This window comes from Leucoraja erinacea, chromosome 2 (assembly GCF_028641065.1).
Source record: "Leucoraja erinacea ecotype New England chromosome 2, Leri_hhj_1, whole genome shotgun sequence".
NCBI classification, from domain to species: domain Eukaryota; kingdom Metazoa; phylum Chordata; class Chondrichthyes; order Rajiformes; family Rajidae; genus Leucoraja; species Leucoraja erinaceus.
Genome location: NC_073378.1, coordinates 113,706,626 through 113,731,707, shown reverse-complemented (window position 1 = coordinate 113,731,707; position 25,082 = coordinate 113,706,626). Strand labels below are relative to the sequence as shown.

Below are 25,082 nucleotides of genomic sequence, written 5' to 3'. Positions count from 1 at the left end.
AAAGTATAGGAATGGCTACAGAAATGATTAAGCCAAAAAAAATGCAGTCATTAAACTGAGTTATTATACTTTTTAATAAGTCAATGATCTGCGAAATTGAAATAGAAAAGCAATGAACAAGTCAAGATTTTTAACACAGCGTGTAATTTAAAAACATATTACCAGCTGAATACCACAGCATTTCACTGCACCGTTAAAAATATCTGCGAGTACTTTAGTTTTCATACAAAAAAAAGAAACAAAACTTGCTGGCAACACAACCAAAATAATGCTAATGAGTCACCTTAAAGCACATATTCGTTAGAATCCTCAAGGCATTTAATAGCATTCCGCACATTTAGCATTTCAGAATTTATCCAAATCTTATCAAAAGTTAATTTCACATGAGCTTAAACAGAGTGGAAACTAATTTTCTCAATCTCTAGAAGACATTTGATGAGATCATTATGAATCACTTAGTGAGAATCTACTTAAAGAGTGAAAGGTAAAAGTAATGATAACAGCACCTAAAAAGAAAATGCCTTGGACCTAGATGTTGCTTTTACTTTATGTAAGTATTTCAACTTATTTAATATATACAACTAATTAACTTCAGAAATATATAAATGGTTATAAAAAAAATTGGGGATATCACCAAAAGAATCATAAAGGTGTTATGCAAAACTTTCCTTTTATATTAAGCAGAAAATGGTTTCCAGTTGCAGCATCAATTCATAATCAATAAACGTAGATTTAAGGAGAACAATCAATTACTGAGAACGCAGAACTAAAATAATTAACAAGACGGCCAAAAGAGAGATTATGCCTAAATAATGCCTAATAATGCTCAATGCCTAAAAGTGAGGTGGAAGCAGGCAGAATATCACCATTCAAATGGACATCAGATAAATGTTTAAGCAGAGAACTTAGTTATATATCTATGAAGAGGAAATAGGAATTGTGTATAAAGCATGAATAGAGATCGAGATAGATCTTAATGAGAAAATATACATCTTTACATAAGTTTCCCAATACTGAATTAATAAATAATTAGAGTAATGTACATGCTACCTAGTTTAGTTTATTAATGTCATGTGTACTTTACTTCAGTTTTAATTTTCACTTGCATGTGGGATTCTGAAGTGAACAAATGATGGAAGAAGCCGAATTTTGCCATTTGACTCCTAATATTCAGTTGTACTAGCAAACATTAGCGTTAAGCTGGAACTGAGAAACAGGTCCCCCCCCCCCCTTAAGTATATGTGTTGGCTTTGTCCTTTTTGTGTAACAGATAGACTAAATCACATGAATGAATGCAAGTATATTTTTCTCAACTACTCCAGTTGAGGTGATTGTTGTTAAAAAGAATTCTGCGGCCTTCAACAAAAATTACATTTATTGAGATGCTTCGTTGATGTTCTAAAGGTATGATAATTCAAAAGGTCTCCTTCTATGCTATACTCATCTCATGTTTACAATCAGTTTACCTCCCTCTGCAGGTGTTTTCTATAACATCTTTCCATAACATAAAATGGATAGGTTTAAGTTTATTATTGTCACATGTACCAAGGTACAGTGAAAAGCTTTGTTTTACATGTTAAATACAACCAGTTCAAACTCGTATAATAGATATAACAAAGGAAGATACAGTGTGCAGAATATTGTTATAGGTAGAAAAGAGGTTTATAAATGTTAAGCAACTACATTGGATGATAGTAGATCCTTCTCTAGAAGAATATGCAAAGAGTCTCCACACTCCTGCACCATCTTGGGTGATATAAAAGGCAAGTGATGAATTTGAGAACATTACTTGTATTATACTGGCCGAATTGGTCATAAAGCCATTTTGATCGGGGACCAGAGAACTACTTCAAAAAACACATCTGTAGTCAGAAGAAGGGTCCCAATCTGAAATGTCACCTATCCATGTTCTTCTGACCTGCTGAGTTACTCCAGGACTTTGCTTCTTTCTGTGTGATGAAAATACTAATGTCTTTGCAAATTGAAAATCCATTATCCAAAATGTGCTTCATTTTACTGTGGGGCTTCATATCATTAAACGTTCAAAAGGGGATGTGTGCGTCACCACAGTTATTTTCTCCAGTCCGACTAAGCTGAAAGTAAAAAAAGCTTTTATGTTTAATGATAGCTTCTGACCTTTCTTTCTTATTACCAGCAGTTTAACATGTCACCATTAATAGACGAGGGGAATGTGCTTAAGCAGTTTCCTGTACTTCTGCTCATTAAAGAAACTTAATAAGAAAAATGGACCCATTATTATTTTGAAAACATTAATTGAAATTGTTGGTTTGATTCGGATTTTCTTATGAATACACAGCTGACAGGTTGCAATACATGCACTTTCCAAAGGAACTGCATTGCTGATTTTTGAAGTTATGGCTCATTTTGGTGTGAAGTGTACATGATGGGATTTCAGCCGAGTTTGAGATTTCAGATTTCACAAAAATTTACATATTTGTATATTAATCTAAAATGACCTACCACCTAATCCTAACACCACCCAATCCATTCCCATTTTCAGCTGACACCAAGAGATCTCCTGAAGTGAAGACAGTGGAGCGTGTATTGAGGGACAAAATAATTTGCGGACAGAATAATTTAAAAGTAAATATAGTCACTTGAATCTAATTAGACATATGTGAATATATTGAGAATGGCAGCTTAAAAATACTTTGAAGACTTTGATTCACTTCAAAAGCAACAATAAACTGGCCGACAATCCCTGTAAAGGGTAAAATAATTGCAGGGTAAAAACCCAGTCTGCAGGATGGAGATAAAGAGATTCAAGATTCAAGAGAGTTTATTGTCATGTGTCCCTGATAGGACAATGAAATTCTTGCTTTGCTTCAACACAACAGAACATTGATTACAAAACAGATCAGTGTGTCCATATACCATTATATAAATATATACACACATGAATAAATAAACTAATAAAGTGCAAATAACAGATAATGGGCTTTTAATGGTCAGAGTTTTGTCCGAGCCAAGTTTAATAGCCTGATGGCTGTGGGGAAGTAGCTATACGTGAGCCTGGTTGTTGCAGTATTCAGGCTCCTGTACCTCTACCTGAAGGTAGCAGGGAGATGAGTGTGTGGCCAGGATGGTGTGGGTCCTTGATGATACTGCCAGCCTTTTTGAGGCAGCGACTGCGATAGATCCCCTCGATGGAAGGGACATCAGAGCCGATGATGGACTGGGCAGTGTTAACTACTTTTTGTAATCTGTTCCTCTCCAGGGCGCTCAAGTTGCAGAACCAAGTCGCGATGCAACCGGTCAGCACGCTCTCTACTGTGCACCTGTAGAAGTTAGAGAGAGTCCTCCTTGACAAACCAACTCTCCGTAATCCTCTCAGGAAGTAGAGGCGCTGATATGATTTCTTAATAATTGCATCAGTGATCTCGGACCAGGATAGATCTTCAGAGATGTTCACGCCCAGGAATTTGAAGCTCTTGACCCTTTCAATCATCGACTCGTTGATATAAACGGGACTGTGGGTCCCCATCCTACTCCTTCCAAAGTCTACAACCAGTTCTTTGGTTTTGCTGGTGTTGAGGACCAGGTTATTGTGATGGCACCATATGGAAAGAGGGACAAACTTTAAATCTCTTTGAGGCAGGTACTATTACAATGTTTAAGAAACATTTAGACAGGTATATGGATGGGATAGGTTTAGACAATAGACTTTGGAGATACAGCACGGAAACAGGCACAGCAGCCCACCAAGTCCACGCCGACCAGCAATCATCCCATACACTAGCACTGTCCTACACGCTAGGAACAATTTACAATTTTACCAAAGCCAATTAATCTGTACATCTGGAGTGAGAGTGGAAACCGGAGCACCCAGAGAAAACCCATGTGGTCACAGGGAGAACGTGCAAACCGTACAGACAGCACCCGTAGTCAGGATCGAATCTGGGTATCTGTAAGGGAGCTGTACCACTGCGCCACTGGGCCAAACGCTGGCAGGTGGCACAAGCATAGATGGGGCATATTAATCGGAATGGGTAAGTTGGGCCGAAGGGCCGATTTCCACGCTGTATGGCCCTAGCTTGACAGCTGAAAAACTATTACTGCTATTGCATGAGACAGACAAACAAACAGCAAATCTTTTGCCACTCTGCGATAGTTTCCCCAGAGTGAGAAGATGTGCCACAAATGCAAATACCCTGTACACTGAAGTCAAATTAACGATTAAGGTCAAAAAAGTTCAATGGGTCTTTATTGGCACATATGAAGAGCACAGTGAAATTCTTTTGGATAACTCATAAATGCCCAGTCTTCATATTTTGAAACCTTTTACAATGGAAAAAAAAGTCCTAGTTCAAGTCCAGTCCACATGTTGGAAGTACTGGAGCGCCCCCGATACAGGTAATCTCAGGTTGCTGCAGGCCCGCAACCTGTTCACGTTGCAAGAGCAACATGAACATAGGAACACCACTAATGCAAGTTCCTTCTCAAATGAAACGATTTGATTTGGAAACGAATGATCATCCCTTTCTCATCAACCTGGAGTAATTCAGTTGGAGCTAAGCTGGAGTTTAGCTGGAGTTACTCCAGCATCTATCGCAGGCGCTGCTTCAAAAAGGCAGCCAACATCATCAAAGACCCACACCATCCTGGCCACACACTCATCTCTCCGCTGCCATCGGGAAGAAGGTACAGGAGCTTGAAATCTGGAACATCCAGGTTCAGGAACAGCTTCTTCCCCACAACCATCAGGCTATTAAATACAACATCAAACGAGCTCTCAACAATAACAGTCTATTATTACTATTGCACTTTATCTGTTTATTTATTGTGAATATATATGGTCTATGGTATGTAGACACACTGAACTTTTATCTCCTGTTCTGTATTACGTTTACATATTCTGTTGTGCCGTAGCAAGCAAGAATTTCATTGTCCTATCTGGGACACATGCCAATAAAATCTCTCTTAGTCTCTTGACTCTTTTGTATATATCTTCGTTTTAAAACAGCATCTGCAGTTCCTTCCTACACATGCGTTTTTCATCAATGGGCCTAAATCCTATATTTTGCCATGCAAGAGCATGGAGGTATACCTTAAACAGAAAGGTTGCAACAATTCAAAGCAGCTCATCCACTCCTATTGAAGGAGAATTTGAGATGTCTGACGTACCAAGCAATACTGCATTGCAACAGGTGAAAGTACCTCCTTCATATTCATTCTACAAAGCATCAATTGCGATCTTTCAACAGTTAACTATGTTGAGGAAGTTTATTTACTAGGTTATCTTCACAAGCAGCAGAGATGAACCAACCTACCCATCTATGTTTCAGAAACAATGTACAGTACAAGAGTACTAAATCATTCTAAACAAAAAAACAACAAAAAACAAAAACAACAAAAAATCACACCGCATTTAATGCACAAATTCATGAAGTTGTGTCATCTGTGAAGTGGAAACCACCTTCAAGAAAGATCATGATCATGGTAATTATGGTGAGGCCTCTGTGCCCTGATGCTGTGAAGAAATCACAAGAATTTGTCTCAACCACCTCCGCCCAGTCACTGAAGAGCTTCCATCCATCAAAAGATTAGAAATGATCTCCATTCTGCTGAAGGCGCCAGAAAAATATAGAGAGCAGCACCAATCATTATACATGACCCTTCTTGACCTCGGAATAAGGTCATTTTGTCTCCATTAATTGAGAGGCATTATAAAGAATCCTTCACAAATGTGACTGTCCTCGGAAATTCATTAGCATTCTACATCTGCAGCACAATGACATGCAAGCCATGTCCCTGACCTTTAAATCCCAATAGACTGAAGGAAAATACATATGTATCAGTGCATTAAATTGTGCACTATTCATTAATCTATTTTATTGGGGGGGGGGGGGGGGGACATGAAAAAAATCATATTGGCTCAAACCCTGTGATCCAATTTATCTGGCCCACAATTGTACAATGAAGATTATAATTTTCAATCTTGCAATGATCTCCTCTTACAATCTTTAGGTCTCGCTTTAATTTGTAAAGCACCAATAAGGTACAATCTACATTACGAGAGCAACAACTGAATTAATAATTATCCAGTAGCTGCCGAGGATTCATTCTATTGCTATATTAACTGGGGTTTAGGTTGCTTGGAAGCCAATACAAGTTTCACTAGAAGTAGTAACCAAAATAATTTACAAAATAAAAATCTCCTGGTAATTGTTTTAATGAGTCCTAGTAGATTTACCCTGGGCATGTGACCAGATCAGCAGTTCAGAAGCCAGCTTGCAGACAATGCCATTGCGGTTTAATTCAGTAAGATTTGAAATTCAATTTATAAACTTTAATCATAATTAGGCATAGGTCTGACCAAAGCTAGAGTACGAATTCTGTGCACCACAATTCGGAAATAATATAATGATATTTTAAAGGGACATAATTGGACCATGCAAAACCAAAGACATTCAGATGTATAGGGAAACTGGTATTGTTTTCCACACAGCAGAGATGATTAAAGGTAAAGGTAAGCAGTAACTTTTACATTAAGTGGAATTTTGATAAAGGAGGTGAAAACGTTTTTCACCAGCAGAGAAGTTAGAAGAAGAGGTCAGCAGGTTAAGATTATTCTGATGATGTGAGGAGCGTTGCTATGATAGGGTTGAATGGGTACTGCTACCAGGTTGAATAATTTCCTAAAGCAAATTGGACAAAGTTTCCCCAACTGATTGTGGAGTTAGGAAGAGGATTGAAAGTAGTTGAGTGTAAGTCATTGCGAAAGTGGTTGAGTGTAAGTCACAAGTGCAGTGTTTAGGTAATAATGACTGAAGATTTGGCTTGTGAGGCTTCAGGAGGAGCTAAGAAAAGGTAAGGATTTTTAAACTTTATTCTTCAGTCAATCAATCAATCAGATTTATTCATCACATACACAATAAGGTGCAGTGAAATTAATTTGCCAGCAGCGGTACAATAAAAAAGAACATACAATACACAATAAAATTTAACGCAAGCATCCACCACAGCATTCTTCACTGTGGTGGAAGGCACAAAGTACAGTCAGTCCTCCTCCATTGTTCCCCCGTGGTCGGGGACATGTACTTCCGCAGCCGCCCCTGCGGGCGGCCAAATGTACAGGCCCACTCTTCTGGAAGGTAAGTCCCGAATCGGTGCTTTCCTTCCGGAGACCACAGCTTCAAGATGAAGTAGGCCACAGGCCGGCGGTCGGAGGTCTTCTCCAGGGATCCCCGGCAAGGGATCCCGCTCCGGGTGGTACGTCCACGCCGCGTCTGCGGCTAGAAACTCCGCAGACCGCGGCTTCAACATGTTGAAGGCCGCGGGTTGGAGCTCTTCTCCTCTGGGGATCCCCAACGAGGGATCCCAGGCTCCAGACACCACGCCCGCGGCTAGAAGCTCCGCAGACCGCGGCTTCAGGCTGAACAGTCCACGGGCCAGCGATCGGGAAAAGCTGCACCAATCCTTGGCTGCTGAAGCTCCGGGCCCGACTCTGGGAAAAGCCGCACCAATCCTTGGTGTTAGGCCGCGAGGGAGGCGACATGGAAAAAGTTGCCTCTCCGTGGAGGAGGCGACAAAGCGGTTTCCCCCTTATTCCCCCCTCACCACCCCCCACACAAGACACACTAAAACAAACATTTGGACATACTAATCAAAGTTTTAATCGAGTGGTCAAACCTAAAGTGCAGGCAGCAGGTGACTGGATGACCATGAGGAAAGGTGGAGAGGAGCAGGCACTCAACATAGGATTCTCCTGTGGCCATTCCCCTCAGTGATAGTTCCCCCAATAGTCAGAGGGAATTAGAGTATTATGGAGTAGTCCCACCCCCCACACCTCCATAGTTAGAAGGGATTAGAGGATTTGATATGCAGGGAAATTGCAGATAGTTGTAAGAATTATGGTGTAGCGTTAATGGGAGCTTTCAATGTTCCTAATATTAACTGGGTCACCCAGTATGCAGAAGACAGATGGTGAGGAATTTGTTAACCAATATAAATAGGACACAACACATGATCTTCTCTTAGGGAATGTGGTCACTTAAGGACCAGTGACCATAATTCTATAAGTTTTAAAATAGTTAAGTTATGGGGACGGTTATGACTCGTCCACAAATTAAGGTGGCAGAACTCATTTTGGAGTTATTGGGTGTGAACCTCCAGATATCAACTGGGTGAGTGCAGGTTAAGTGACATCTTTAGACTTTAGAGATACAGCGTGGAAACTGCCCGAGTCAGCACCAACTAGCGTTCACTCTGTACACTAGTTCTATCCTACATACTGGGGACAATTTACAAAAGCCAATTAACCTATAAACCTGTACATCTTTGGAGTGTTGGAGAAAACCAGAGTACCCAGAGAAAACTCACACGGTCAATGAGAGAATATATAAACTCCATACAGACAACAGCCATAATCAGGATTGATCCCGGCTTTCTGGTGCTGTAAGGCAACAACTTGCCACATAGAAGGTGCAGGAACCTTAATGGGTTACTTAATCCTCGTGGATTTGCAACAGCACCTTAAAGAATTGGGTTGCAATCATTTGGGGAATTAAATTTAGCAATAGGTTTCCACAGCAGCCTAATCATGTTAAAATCTACAGTAGCAAGATGATGAAATACAGAAAACCTTTACAACTCAAGAAATATGGAGACCATAGAAAACAAAATGGCTGGAAATAGCATAGTCCCAATCTAAGAAGAAAACATAGATTGAGAATGTCACTGTAACAATCAAGATCATAATGTCATTGTACAAATAATGGCACCGCTATATAATGCACCGCTGCTTATCACCAGAATCTAACGATGCCTCAACCCACTGCTGGCAACAATGTTTAATGTTTAATGGTCACGGATTTAAATCCATAGGATGGCTAATTCCCTCCCATCTACTTGGTCTTTCTATTTAAATACAGGGTGCGATAAAATTGAAATTAGTCTCAATCACTGCTCACAGTAAAACTTATTAATTTTTTGAGCCAAAGTATTGTCCCGAAGACCATGAGTCTGAAGAAGGGTCACAACCCGAAAAGTCACACATTCTTTCTCTCCAGAGATGCTGCCCGTCCCGCTGAGTTACTCCAGATTTTTGTGTCTATCTTCGGTTTAAACCCACTTGACTTGACTCAGTACGCTTATAGTTTGTTTAATTTCTATATTCAAAAACAAGTAGGAAACTGGAATCTTTTAGTTGCTGGGCAATTTAAATATAATGGCATCACTCGCATGTATAACCAGTGTCATTATCCTACATCCCAGTCAAATTAGCTTTTTCCATCACTAAATCAACAGAAAGCGACACCATTGAAAATAACCTCTTTAAATCAAGATGAAAGTGACAGTGGAGAAAATTACACAGTGCACCAGCCATTGTTAGATTAATTAAACTGACCAAAAACTTCTGCTGACAGCTTTCAAGCTATGACTGCCAGGTAAATTATGTTTGTAATTTCAAATTATACCTGTCATGCGCTGTAAAACTCGAGATATAAGGAGACAGAATTCCATTTTCCTTGAAAACCTAGGTTATAACTCAAAAGAATGAAAAAGATGCTACTCAATCTATCTTCGTGAAAGGGAACCTATATAACCCCAATTACCATAAAAAACCGGCATTCAGATTGCATTTTTGTCGAGCATTAGAAAGTGTAATGAATGCCGCGGGGATCAATTGTACAATTTTGTTAGCTTCTGTACTATCCACTAATTGATCAATTACACAGATTAAAGATAAATTTTATTATAACGAACATTAATTAATTGAATTGCAGTGCCTGATTCCATGTTCCAATTTCCATCACCTTGACATTATCTAAATATCTAAACAATGCAGGTTGTTATTTTGACAATGAACCACTATCCTGTTAATTTTCCAACTCTTAACTACCTTTTTATGAAATTATTGTGTTTTCACATTAAACTTTGCACAAATATTTCACAGCTTAACTCAGCTTTTCACAATATAATGATTGATGTGACTACGAATCAATGTCTCTTAGAAAAAGTGAGTGCAGTCTGATATCTCTTAAGTTCCGAACTGTTCTAGGAAATTTGAAATATCCAATATCTAAGAGATATGACTGAACAAATGAGCAAATCTGTGGCAAATGAATTCTAATGTAGGCTTACGCGAGGTCATCTAATTTCTACTTACTGAATGACAGAAGCCACAGAGGTATAAAAAATAACACTGAATAATCAAAGCAAATTTCTCTTCTGCTAACAAAATCTTGATTAGACTTCACTTGGAGTATTGTAAACAATTCTGGGCACCACATATTTATAACAATTTTGGGCACGATATAAATTCAAATTCTGTTTAATATTTTTTCATATCCAAGTCTATTTTACTCAGGTGGATATGGTAATTCTGTACCTTACTTCATTATTACTTAGTTCATATAATCTAATTCATTGTAATCAATATCACTAATTAAAATTTGATAATTATTGTGTTTTTCACTAACTTTGCACAAATATTTCACAGCTTAACTCAGCTTTTCACAATATAATAATTGATGTGACTACGAATCAATGTCTCTTAGAAAAAGTGAGTGCAGTCTGATATCTCTTAAGTTCTAGGAAATTTGAAATATCCAATATCTAAGAGATATGACTGAACAAATGAGCAAATCTGTGGCAAATGAATTCTAATGTAGGCTTACGCGAGGTCATCTAGTTTGCACTCAAATTTCTACTTACTGAATGGTAAAAAGACAGAAGCCACAGAGGTATAAAAATAACACTGAATAATCAAAGCATTTCTATGGAATGCCGATACATTTCTCAAGGTTGGAATAAAGGGGAAGGGAGCACTTTACTCCAATCGCTTTTGCTATGGCTAAACAAAATCTTGATTAGACTTCACTTGGAGTATTGTAAACAATTCTGGGCACCACATATTTATAACAATTTTGGGCACGATATAAATTCAAATTCTGTTTAATATTTTTTCCTATCCAAGTCTATTTTACTCAGGTGGATATTGGTAATTCTGTACCTTACTTCATATTGATATCATTCTTCCTTTCAGCCTCTAATTCTCTACATTGACTCAAAGAAAGCCAAGGTAGTTAAATGCAGAAACAAGAGTCTGCATTTGCTGGAACTTTGAGAAAAAATAAAATAAATCAGATTGCTGATCTATTTCCCTACACAGATGCTGCTTGAGTCACTAGGGCGGCCTGGTGGTGCAGCGATAGAGTTACAGTGCCATAGACCGAGGTTTGATCCTGACTACGGGTGCGGTCTGTGCGGAGTTGTACGTTCTCCCTGTGACTGTGTGGGTTTTCCCCGGGTGCTCCAGTTTCCTCCAACACTCCAAAGACGTAAAGGTTTGTAGGTTAATTGGCTTTGCTAAGAATTGTAAATTATTCCTAATGTTTAGGATAGTCCGAGTGTACAGGAATCGCTGGTCGGCGCGGTCTCAGTCTATTATCATGCTGTATCTCTAAATTAAACCAATCTATAGCACATAGAATAGAAGTCAAGAAATTGATAAAATCCTTTGCTTGAAAATACAGCTGTATAAAACAAATGCACGAATGAAGTAACAAGGAACTGCAGATGCTGTTTATAATTTAAAAAAAGACAAGGTGGTGGAGTAACTCAGCAGACCAGGCAGCATTGCTCTGGAACTTTTGGGTTGGGATCCTTCTTCGGACTGATTGTTGGGTGGAATGAAAGCTGGAAGAGAGGAAGGCCATGACAAAGCCTGATAGGTAATAGGTTGATACAAGCGTGGGGGGATTTTGATAGGCCGATGGAAGACAAAGGCCAGAGATGAAAAGACAGAAGTTGTGAGAAAGGGATTGAAGAGTTGCAAATTGTGAAATTAGAGGAAGAAATTCAGGTGGAAGGGGTGAGGCGGAGAGTTTTGTAAAGTTACCTAAAATTAGAATACGAGATGTTTGTACCTCCAATTAATATGTAGCCTCACTCTGGCCGTGGAGCAGGTCCAGGACAGTTACCACTTGGGTAACTTACAATCCAACGGTATGGACATCCAATTTTAGGTGGCAACAAAATTCCTCTCCTGCTCCCTTTTCCGCACCCCCTCCGTCCTTTGTGCCCCACCTGCACACCCATTTCTCCCCTCCTCCTCCAACTACATTTATCCCTCTATCTTCACAATTCGCAACTCTTTTTTGTCACACTTCTTTTATCTTTTCATCTCTGGCCTTTGTCCACCATCTGACTATCAAAAAGCCCCCCCAACCCGTTTTCAACCTATTGCTGCAATGACATAGTGGACAAGCCCGCTGAGTATACTCTACACTTTGAGTTACAGATGTCCCAAGCAGTAGACATATTCTTCATACAACTATTTTTTTTTCAAACGTTGAAATGTACATCTTTATCCCTCTATCTTCACATTCGCAACTCTTTTTTGTCACACTTCTTTTATCTTTTCATCTCTGGCCTTTGTCCACCATCTGACTATCAAAAAGTCCCCAACCCGTTTCAACCTATTGCTGCCTGACCCGCTGAGTTACTCTAGCACTTTGTGTCTTTAAATGTATCAATGACATAGTGGAAACATTACAAGCACAGATTCTGCTGAATATAAAGGCCTATCTGTGAGGAATAGAGCATAGAAATTGAGTGTTAACTTGCTGCTGCAAAATGAATCTATTCATAAATAGAAATACAGATGTACCATTGACAAAGCAGTAGACATATTCTTCATACAACTAGTTTTTCCTTCAATACTAAAATCAGAACAAAGACGGCTGCAGTTTTATACCTTAATAAAACCAGGACTTGGGTTTGATCTTTCAACTGCAGATAATTGTATCTGTTATCGCCTTGAGACAAAGCTACACTGGCCTCGATTATTAGACAATACAGAACCTTTTTCATTACCCTTACAATTATCAGAATGTCTGAGAGAACAGACATCTCTTATCAAGCTACTCCATTTATCTGGAATTTCAATTAGCAATTTTTAAGGTGGTGCTGCCTTGAGGCAGTCAGGTTTCAAGTTGTTGCAATCAGCTATTGTCAACTTGATAATATGTGATTACTGTGCTGATGACACCCTGAATGTAACAGATGATTGTTTAGGAAGGAACAATTGAAAAATGAATCTGGCTGTATCTTATAAAAGGATATTTACCCATAACGGTTCAGGAGAACTTATGAAATTAAGGCTTCTTTGGAAAACAGACTTTAAATTCATAGTTATAGATATGTAGAATGGAAATGAGCCCTTCAGACCACGCTGTCCATGCCAAGTTGGCATTCTGTGTTAGGCCTATATGCCCATATTTGGCCCTCTAACACTTCCTATTGATATAGCTATCCAAATATATTAAAGGAAATACAACACCAAAAACCAAAAAGGGAAAATTGTTGCAGGCATCAGCAAAAGGAACAATAATTTGAAACTTTTTACATGTTATTTAAACAAAAAAGAAAGGAAGCTAGGTAGAACGTTTATCCAATGTCATGAAATAATCTACCAAATAGATGTTTCCAAGCAGTAAGTACAACTAACATTAAGTAGATGACTGGGTGAATTTTATAGCAAAGTATGCATGGATATCAGAGATGTTTGCCTAAAAAAAATCTATTCTATTTTTTTCCAGCATTATGTAACATATTTCCTCCCCAAGGAATTCAAGTGTCCATGTGTTCTCCAGGTTGCTGCTTAATAAAACAAACATCAAGATCAGTTTCCCAAAAGAGTAATTTCTGGAACCAACGCAGAACAGAATTTTCTAGATTTGGCAACATGCAACAACATGAAATTTACTTTAGAGATAAAGCATGGAAACAGGTTATTCGGCCCACAAAGTCTACACTGTCCATCAATCAATCGCTAGTTCACACTAGTTCTGTTGCCTAACCTACTCGTCCACTCCTTGCACACTAGGGGCAATTTACAAGAGGCCAATTAACCTGCACGTCTTTGGCATGTGGCAGGAAACTGCAGCTCCTGGAGGAAACCCATACACTCACAGGAAGAACATGCAAACTCCATACAGACAGCACCCGAGGTCAGGTTCGAACACGGGTCTCAGGGTCTGTGAGGCAGCGGCTTTACCAGCTGCACCAGTGTGCCGCTCAGAATTGATTGATTGATTGATTGATTGATTGATCGATCGATCGATTGTGGTTTTTTGTCATTGCAAGGGTGCCCTGTGACAGCAGCAATCATACAATTGGATTTTATATTTGCTTGGGGGAGAGAAGGGCACATCAAGACCAGTAGATTCAACTTCAATAATGGGAATTATGAAAGCAGAGCTCGTATTCGTGAACACAGCTAAATGAAACTGGAATATAGGGAATTAATATGCTCTGGCAGATATTTTTAGGGATCTTTCAGAAAACAGAGAATTTGTACAGTCCAACATAAAAAGAACAGGGGAGGATTAACCATACACAGTTCACCTAAAAGGTTCGGTGGTATAAAATTTAAAGATAAAGGATACATTTGTGCAAAGGTTAGAAGATTGTGCAGAATAAAATATGAAAAAAAACTATGGGAAAATTGGGATACGTGATAGCTAGTTGCAAGTATGAAACAAATTTGGACAGTAGGTGCTTCTGTTGATATTTAAAGACAAGTTTATAAAGTACAGTGGTCCGATAGAAAACAAGTCTGCGGAAGTAATAATGGAAACAAGGAGTTGGTAGTAGATGAATTACCATGGAAGGTGCAGGTAACATTGCAGAAATAAACAACTGCAGAAGAGGGAGGAACTCCAGAAAATTACAAGGACCGCAGAAGTGGTGGTGAATAAATTATTGGAGCAGCATGCCGAAAAGTCTCCAGTTCCTGATGGATTTCATGCTAATACCTTCAAAGCTGTGGCTGGTGAGAGAACTATTTTTAACGATTCAGCGTGGAAACAGACACTTCGGCCCACCGAGACCGTGCTGACCAGTGATCATCCCATACACTAACCTAAACACACTAAGGACAATTTTTACAACTTACCAAAACCAATTAACCTGGAAACCGGCACATCTTGGGAGTGTGGGAGGCAAACCAAGCGCCTGGAGAAAACCCTCGGTCACAGGGAGAACATACAAACTCCATGCAGACAGCACCCATTGTCAGGATTACACCCAGGGCTCGGGCGCTGTCAGGCAGCAACTCTACCGTTGCCTACTCTGTCTACCTGTGTTTGCATTTTCAGGAAGCTATACATTTCAACGAGAGCACAACAACCTGGCTCTCAACATCAGTAAGACCAAGGAACTGATTGTGGACTTTGGTAGGGGAAGGATGAGGACCCACAATCCTGTTCATATCAATGGGACAATGGTGGAGAGGGCAATAACTTCAAATTCCTGGGCGTGCCATGATCATATTGAATGGCAGTACTGGCTCAAAGGGCCGAATGGCAAATTCCTGCACCTATTTTCTATGTCTATGCTTCTACATTTAGCACAGATAAAACAAGTTCTTTTCCTAGAGGTTTGTGATTCTTTTGAGCTCTCTTCCTCAAAGGGTTCCAAACAGTTTTAAAAAATATTTTTAGGGGTGAGGTAATTCATGATAAGCAACGAAGTGAAAGAAGGACTGCAGGATGTCTAAAATGTGCAAGTGAAATTACAATCAGAGTAGTCATGACTTCAGTGTGAAAGGACATTGACCTTAAATATTAACTCCGCATCACCTTCCAAAGACACTAACCTGCCAAACCTGCCAAATGTACAAAGTTCATTAACAGCTAAAAATGTATTTACATTAAGTTAAAATACTAAAGTTAAAACCTCCTTCTTTCATCTCCGCAACATCGCCAAACTCAGACCCTCTCTCACACCTCCCGCTGCTGAAAGACTCATCCATGCCTTCATCTCCTCCCGACTGGACTATTGCAACTCATTTCTCCTTGGCATCAGCTCCACCTACATCAACCGACTCCAACTGGTCCAGAACGCAGCCACCCGATTCATCACCCACACCAAATTCTGGCATCACATCACTCCAGTCCTCAAACAACTTCACTGGCTTCCCATCTCCCACCGGATCACCTACAAAATCCTGATCCTCACCACAAAGCCCTCCACCCCCCCCCATATATCTCACTGACCTCCTCTCCCCCTACCAACCCTCACGGTCCCTCAGATCCACATCAGCCGGTCTCCTCTCCATCCACAAGTCCAACCTCCGCAGTTTTGGGGACAGAGCCTTCTCCAGGGCAGCTCCCAGGCTCTGGAACTCCCTCCCCCAACTGATCCGCAATTCCGTGTCCCTCACCATCTTCCAGTCCCGCCTCAAGACCATCTCTTCACCTCTGCCTATCCTTAGCCCCACGTCCCCCTCCCTTTTCATCTGTGCACTAATTGCCTCATATTGTGTTTTGAATTGTATTCTGTCTTTACTTTGTGTACTAGTCATGTCTCTACTATTTATTTCATTCCCCTTACATGTTTTTCCTCTGTCTGCTAAATTTTTTGTAAGGTGTCCTTGAGACTCTTGAACGGCGCCCATAAATAAAATGTATTATTATTATTATTAAAGGCTGTTTGTTACATTGTTCAATCGAGTCAAGTGTTGATTGTCAATTTCAATAGCTTGTTAATTTCAATGGCCTCCGCAGTGTAACTAGCAGCCTGTGTTCTAAAAGTGCAGTCTGCTATAACTGAGATCCATTGCAAAGAGATCCGTAATAACAAGTTTACTGCACATAGATAGAAACAGAAGTTTGAAAGACCTTGAAACTGTTTCAATTCATTATCATGAGATTTACATAAGGAGCAACCAATACACAGAAACTCACAGACCAAACAAAAATGAAAAGCAGTTAATCTGTAAAGTTAAGGGCATTCTGATAGATCAAAGTTGACTATATCTTCACAGAAATAAAAATTCTTGAGCATTCTGAAAATGAGACAAAGCAATGAAATACAAAACATCCAGGTCTCATCATTACCCATACAAGAACGAAGGCTAAACCATCTTTATCCCGATATAGGTCACTGTATGGACTGTCAACCTGTTTTTGGGGGGGGGGTGGGGGGGGGGGGGGGGGGGGGGGGGGGGGGGGGGAGATGAGCTCACAAAGAACATGCAAAGATCTAAGATACTGAACAATTTCCAACCACCCGTATTTCACCTCCTAATGTGTAACACTCATTGTGATAGGTTAATCATTCAGAACTGTGCAGAACAGAAATGGACCCTTTGGACCGTCACGTCCATGCTGACCTTTCTCGCCATCTCTAGTGATCTCATGAATCTACATTAGCTCTGTCTTTCTATATCTTGCCAATTAAGGTGCCTATCTAAATGTCTCTGACAAGTAGTGTTTGTATCCAATCACATCATATCCTATAACATCAAGTTCCAGTTATCAATGTAAAACCTTTCCCCTCAATCTCCCTATAAAATTCCTTCATCGCATCTTAAATTTATGTCATCTGGTTTTTGATATTTCTAACATGAGGAAAAGATTCTGACTATGCTTCTTATATTTTAACATACTTCTAATGTCAAAGTTAACATTTTGTACTAAAACGGTGCAGCAAAATAGTAATCCATTTTCCTACCAAGTTCAAAATAAAGCTCGTCCTCACGTACATCTTACAATAATCCTCAACTTCAATCTCAGAGAAGCACAAGTTACATCATCAGCACAGCATCCTTTTAGAAATCTTTCTTTAAAAGCAACGGACAAATAATCAGATATGATTTTCATCTCGGGTCTTCTTAAACGATTACAACATGCCAAAATATTGCATACCTCAATAATATACACCACAAACAGTTTTCAAGCATTGCTAACGTTAATCTGTATCTTTTAACACTAGTTCATTGGCTCCTATCAATGGAAAATACAGTTGGGTCAGAACTGATCAGATGCAATGCCAACCAGAAACTTTAATTCTACTTTTTTTTAAACCACAGACTGTGCTTGATCTACCAAGTATTTTCAGTAGTTTATGTTTTCATTTTGGATTTCAAACATCTGTAGTGATTTATTTTTAAGTTAATTGTGCAGCCCATATTCTTAAATCGTCACTCAAATGCAAACACAAATCAATGCTAAAATAACAGAAAATATCAGTAAAGGAATTGCTGATGCTAAAATATTGAGCAAAACACAAAGTACTGCAGTAACTAAGCAAGCCAGGCTGCAGTAGGGTCCTGACCCGAAACATCACCCGCGCATTCCCTCCACAGCTGCTGCTGAGTTACTTTCGCACTTTTGCTTTTAGCAGTCAAGTTGCTCATTAACCTGCTCAAAAAATCACTCCCCCCCCCCCCCCCCCCCCCCCCCATTCTTGTGTTTTACTCAAGAATCCATCGTCTGCAGTCTCTCATGTCTCGACAAATCATTCTGCTGCTCACGGAACTAAACTCGAGATGGAGTAGTACCCCAGTATAAGAAGCAGAAAATCATATTAATAAGTGGAGTAGCTCAGGGGAGGACAGAAACACGTCAACTCCATATAGCACTGTGCAATTACATTTTTTTACTGTAGCGTGATTAATTTTTTAATTGATTTAATATCGATTGTGGGATATTTAAGATTAGCCGTTACATAACTTATACTTTTGTAATGGGCTGCCTGTCCTCAAATGTTGCAATTCTAAGTACATTGTGGATATATTAAATATGCAATTGAACTTCAGATATTATTTTCCTATAGTTTAGCAAGTGTTTTAGCAAAATGTAGGATCAGGTGAAATGTAAATACCACATTCAATATTAAAGCAATTTAATATTCAAAGTAAGTAGCAATAGCACTGAAATGTACTGTGATCTTGAACAAAGGAGCAACATTTTTGTTTATACACACTTACGTAAATAAACTTTTAAAAACAATAATTACATAAGTTTATTTCTCTTCACTTGCAGGCAATGACACAACTGTCATTAGTCACAACAAATTCAGTCCTTCATGACTCATTTAACTGCTGGTAAATTTGTCCACTACAAGTAATACGATTAGCGTAATAGAATCCAGTAAATATTATTTACATGATTAATTGAATTTTAGATACCCAAAAACAAATTATGTAAACATAGGGAAAAGCCGACATATCAAAATAATGACAGAACTTACCCCTGCATTGTATATTGCATTTCATCCCATCAAATAGCATCAAGCCCATTGAATGTCTTTTTCATCTAAAAGAAAGAAAAACTGTATTTATCAGATCATCTCATCCAACAAAGCTCAAGGACCATTTAAGATAGAATACTGCACGTGATATCATTTCTAAGAGAACAGACAATGTGCCATAAATAAGACAGAAAATACTGGAGTAACACAGCAGGTCAGTCAGCATCTCTGGAGAAGATGGATAGGTGATGTTGCGGTTCAGGACTCTGCTTCAGACTGACTTGGTAATGGGGTGGAAGCAAGTAAAAACTAGGACATATCAGGGCCGTCAATATGTGACCTCAGGCAAGCAGGTTCCCTGATAGACACAAAAGTGGGAGTGATTCAGCGGGATAGGCAGCATTTCGGGAGAGAAGGAATGGGTGATGTTTCGGGTCAAGACTCTCTTCAGACTGGTCTCGACCCGAAACGTCACCTATTCCTTCTCTCCAGAGATGCTGCATGTCCCGCTGAGTTACTCCAGCTTTTTGTGTCTATCTTCAGTTTAAACCAGCATCTGCAGTTCTTTCCTACATAGGTTCCCTGATAGGCTGATAGTTGGCTAGAGACAGGTGTGAGACAGTGATTTGGATGAGAACATACAGGGCAAGATTAGCAAGTTTGCTAATGATACAAAAGTTAGTGGTCTTGCAGATAGTGAAGATGATTGTGAAAGATTGCAGGAGACTCTGGATCGATTTGGCCAAGAGGGCTGAGGATTGGTTGATGGAATTTAATACAGAGTAGTGTGATATTACATTTTGGTACATCGAACAAGGGCAGGACCTACACAGTAAATGGTAGGCCTCCGAGTAGTGTTGTAGAGCAGGGGGGTCTAGGAGTACAGGTACATGCTTCCTTGAAGGTCAAGTCGCAGGTAGAAAAGGTGGTCACAAAGGCTTTTGGCACTTTGGCCATCAGTCAGAGTATTAAGTATAGAAGGTTGGAGGTCATGTTGCAGTTGTATAAGATGTTGGTGAGACCACATCTAGCATATTGTTCAGTTCTGGGCACCGTTATAGGAAAGATATTGTCAAGCTTAAACGGGTTCAGAAAAGATTTATGAGGATGTTGCTAGGAATAGAGGGTGTGGGCTTTTGGGAGAGGTTGAGTAGGCTGGGTCTCTATTCCATGGAGTGCAGGAGGATGAGGGATGATCTTATAGAGGTGTACAAAATCATGAGAGGAATAGATCAGGTAGATGTACAGAGTCTCTTGCCCAGAGTACGGGAATCGAGGACCAGAGGACATAGGTTCAAGGTTAGGGGGAAAAGATTTAATAGGAATCCAAGGGGTAACTTTTTCCATGAATTAATATGGGTGTCTGGAACAAGCTGCCAGAGGAGGTAGTAGAAGCTGGGACTATCCCATTGTTTAAGAAACAGTTAGACAGATACATGGATAGGACAGGTTTGGAGGGATATGGACCAAGCGCAGGCAAGTGGGACTAGTGTAGCTGGGACATTGTTGGCCGGTGTGGGCAAGGTGGGCCTGTTTCCATACTGTATCACTCTGTGACTAAGAAGGATACATTGTTGCAAACAGAGCTGGTTAACAAACTTTTGGGGGGTGGGGGCGGGGAGGAAGGAAAAGAGGGACGTAAGGGTGGTGCTTGTAGAAGTTACCTAAAATTGGAGAATCCTTCATTCATACTGCTGGGTTATAAGTTACCTAAGCAAAATATAAGGTGCTGTTTCTCCAATTTGCACGCAGCCTCACTGGCAATGGAGAAGACCCAGTTCATGTTTATTACATTTAGACAATACTAGACTAAGTGGAACCCATTGGGTCCCAGCATCACAGGGGTGGGCTGGTCACCAACGCAATATTCCACCTCTCCACCAATTCCAATATTGCTTGCCAGTGGGGGGCGCCAGCTGTCTGTTGCGCTAGTATGGGTGTTGCAGGCCGTAGGTACTGTTTTCCAGAGGGCTAGTATAGACATCCAACTGTTGCAATGATTTTAAAAGCCAAGCCAAGGCAAACAATTGGGCTGCAGACACCCGACAACCAAAATTCATTTTGTGAACACAAACTTGTTAAAAAAGGTGAGGCAAACAATTGGGCTGCAGACACCCAACAACCAAAATTCATTTTGTGTACGCAAACTTGTTAAAAAAGGCGAGGCAAACAATTGGGCTTCAGACACCCAACAACCAAAATTCATTTTGTGAACACAAACTTTTAAAAAAAGGCTGCAGCCACTTTACAGCCGCATCGAGGGGACTCACTGTGGAGTAGACGTGCATTCAGTGTTATTCGCAGCTCAGAGAGCCGTGACCCTCTCGCTTCCTGGGTCTGGCAGAGACTGAGTGAGGCACGACACTTCCTGGTTTTATAGTCCCTCCAGCAGCAGAGAGAAGGGGAAATTTTGTAAAAACATTAATATCTCTCTCATTTTTCATGGACGGAAAAAATCCTCCGCACTCATATGGCGGAGGGGGGCTCTGAGCGAGGTGGCCAAAAATGACGGCCGTAGGTGGCGGCGTTCTCTCGGAAATCGCAGCATAGATGGCCAAAACTGGTCAAGAACAGACTTTTAGTAATATAGATACTAGACTAAGTGGGACCCGTTGGGTCCTATGTTCACACGGGAGGGATGGTCTCCCGACGCAATATTCCACCTCTCCACCAATTCCAATATTGGTGGCCAGTAGGGTGGCTTTCTGGAGTGCTGGTATGGGTTCTTGGGGTGGCAGTTCAGTCCCTCAAGCCTGATCTGCTGGCAGCTCACTCACGGCTGGTGGGCTGGCAGTTGACTCATGACTATTCCTTGAAATTCCTTTTCAAGCAGGGTGCAAGGCCACCAAATTCAAGTGCAATTTCTTACCACTTTGAGCAGGGTGCAAGGCCACCAAATTCAAGTGCAGTTTCCTACCACTTCAAGCAGGGTGCAAGGCCACCAAATTCAAGTGCAGTTTCATGCCACTTTCAGCAGGGTGCAAGGCCACCAAATTCAGTGCAGTTTCATACCACTTCAAGCAGGATGCAATGCCGCCAAATTCAAGTGGTTTCATTCCACTTCAAGCAGGGTGCAAGGCCACCAAATTCAAGTGCAGTTTTATTCCATTTCAAGCAGGGTGCAAGGCCACCAAATTCAAATGCAGCTTCATACCATTTCATGCAGGGTGAAACCACCATAAAACCACACAAAACACCAAACTCACACTTCAGTAGACATTCAGTGTGTTCAGTTGATTCACAGCTCAGAGTCGTGACCTCTCCCTCCCCCATCATGCAGAGACCGAGCCACACCCACACTTCCGGGTTTTATAACCCCTCCCCCCCCCACAGGAAAAGGTGTGGCTTTCATGGCGTGATTGACAGGAGAGAGATTCTCAACATTAAAAAAAATACTAATAACACTTTTATTTTTCATTGATGGGAAGAATTCTCTGCACCTGCTCAGCGGAGGGGGGCCGAGTAAGATGGCCAAAAATCACAGCTGTAAGTGGTAGCGTTTTATCTAAAATCAATATACAGTGCAAACAGGAAGTAAGTGCATTTGCAGTCGTACATTTTAGCTTCAAGCCCAATCACCCAAGCCACCATTTGTAGTAAGTAGTGCCTTTCAACTTCAAGCCACAATTTGCAGTAAGTAGTGCCTTTCAACTTCAAGCCACAATTTGCAGTAAGTAGTGCCTTTCAACTTCAAGCCAATGCACCCACGCCCCCATTTGCAGTAAGTAATGCCTTTTAACTTCAAGCCATTGCATCCAAGCCACCATTTGCAGTAAGTAGTGCCTTTCAACTTCAAGCCACACCCAAGCCATCATTTGCAGGAAGTAATGCCTTTCAACTTCAAATCAAAGCTCCCAAGCCACCATTTGCAGTAAGTAGTGCCTTTCAACTTCAAACCAAAGCTCCCAAGCAACCATTTGCAGTAAGTAGTGCCTTTCAACTTCAAGCCACAATTTGCAGTAAGTAGTGCCTTTCAACTTCAAGCCAATGCACCCACGCCCCCATTTGCAGTAAGTAATGCCTTTTAACTTCAAGCCACACACTAGCCACACCCAAGCCATCATTTGCAGGATATAGATATAGATGCTATGTCAAATAAGTCTCATTTTTTGTTTGGTAGAAGGGAGAATAAAAGAGTTATGAAATATGAACGTTAGCACAAAGTAATTCAAAGGTTAAAATGTCACATATCTAGATAATAACTTAATTTATACGATTTTTAAATGACAAATTGATGGTAGTGATTACATCATAGATAGTACATGATGCAAAAAGTAGTTTGTTTTGTACCGTACCATCTTAATACTATAATACCATAGAAATATCCAACTGCTAGAACAGTTTGAATTAGTTTGATGATCATGAAAATTTGTTCTGCCGAGAGGAATGCCAATGAATACATTTTTTTAAAGTAGAATGCAATCAACCATCTCCAGTTTATTCAGTCATTTTCACGGATTTTTCACAAAATATTCCCCAAAAATATTTTAGGGCACTACTTTTCAGTCACATCTATCCTTCATATCGACCTAATCAGCAACCAATCTTAAAAAATAATGGGAAGCCGAGAAAAAAAGATACATAAATAAAGAATCTATGTACTAATGCTTGTTTGCACGATAAAATGAAACGTGCTAGCACAGCCTCACTGAAGCGAGGAAGTGTGAACAACAGAGATCTTAGTGTTTCTAACAGCCAGTCTTACATCCATGATCACTTCACTGTTTTCAATAATTTTATACGTGGCAATTCATTAGGCTGGAACCAATTCCAGTTGATCATATTAACACTTCATTCTTTACATAACCATCAGTACAATAAACACATCCAACAGGAAGTACAAAGAGTCTATGCTGCTAATGCCTCTCGAACACGGTAACTGGATTATTAGACAATTTCCCACTGTTAGTTGACCATTTTAACGCCCTTTCCCATTCTGACCTTTCAGTCTGAAGGGTCCCGAGCCAAAACATTGCCTATACATCACCTATTTAAGCCAGAGAGATGACCCCACATTTAATACTGATTCCCAGACGTGTCAAGCCAGTCTGACACCAACATCACTTTGCTGTTTTCAACAATTTTGTACATGTGGCAATATACTTTGGAGCATTCTTCCTCAAACAGCATTGATAGTCTTTAAATGTTCCTGGGGATAGCACTTAGAGTGTAATGCTTGTTTGAGAATAGATTGAGGCATGCAAGTGTAATTGAAAGTTTACTTCTGAAATGTTGTATTAGTAGAGGGCATTGATGTTCACATCCTGTAATTTTATCACTAATGTTAGCCTTGGATAAGAGATGGATCCAAGTAAAGGAAAGTCACTGGGTTTCTTGGGTACTGTTCATGATATTATGCACTGACGTAGTGGAAAGCTTCGTTTTGCATGCTATCTAATCAATTCAGACAATACACTACTTAAATGTAATCAAGCCAAACCCAAGTACAATAGGTAGAGCAAAGGGGAAGATATAGAGTGAAGAACATAATTTTCAGCATTGTAGCGCACCAGTTCCATAGACAAAGTCCAATGTCCACATTTGGGTAGAGGTGAATCGGACAGTACCCTAGTTTACGGAAGGACGATTCGGAATCCTGATAACAGAGGGGATCTGCCCAAAAAGAGCAGGGAGAAGGTGGGACAAGTCTCTGATTATGTTGGCTGCGTTTCCGTGGTAGCGTGAAGTGCTCATGGAGTCAGAGGTGGAGAGCCTGGTTTGTGTGACGGACTGGGCTACATCCCCAACTCACTGCAATTTCTCGCAGACTTGGGTAGAGCTGTTCCCAAACCAATAAAACCTTTTAATGACATTAAGCTGACAGTAAATATTGTAATAACAAGTAACTGCAGATGCTGATTTACAAAAGAAATATAAAATGCTGAAGTAACTCAGTGGGTCAAGCGTCTCTAGAGAATATGGATAGGTGACATTTTGGATCAACACCCTTATGCATTAAGTAGTGTAGATGGAAACAGAAAATTGAGAAACGGCATTAGCAAATTAGGAGTGGTGAAAACTATGACAATGGAGTTCAGTATTGAAAGTGGGGTCATCCATTTTGGATTCTAATT

The 25,082-nt window shown here is 40.2% G+C and overlaps 1 protein-coding gene across 3 annotated transcripts in view; it reads right to left on the bottom strand.

Annotated features, from left to right (window-relative positions):
* The window catches only part of galnt11 (UDP-N-acetyl-alpha-D-galactosamine:polypeptide N-acetylgalactosaminyltransferase 11 (GalNAc-T11)), a 79,782-nt gene that overhangs the window by 52,143 nt on the left and 2,557 nt on the right, over positions 1-25,082 (bottom strand). For 2 of the 3 annotated variants that reach the window (XM_055664000.1, XM_055664014.1), the window contains exon 2: positions 19,009-19,073. The gene's annotated coding sequence lies outside the window, so the exon portion shown is untranslated. Of the gene's footprint in view, positions 1-17,487; positions 17,508-19,008; positions 19,074-25,082 lie in introns of those variants that run through there. The other variant, XM_055664023.1, reaches the window with a different exon arrangement.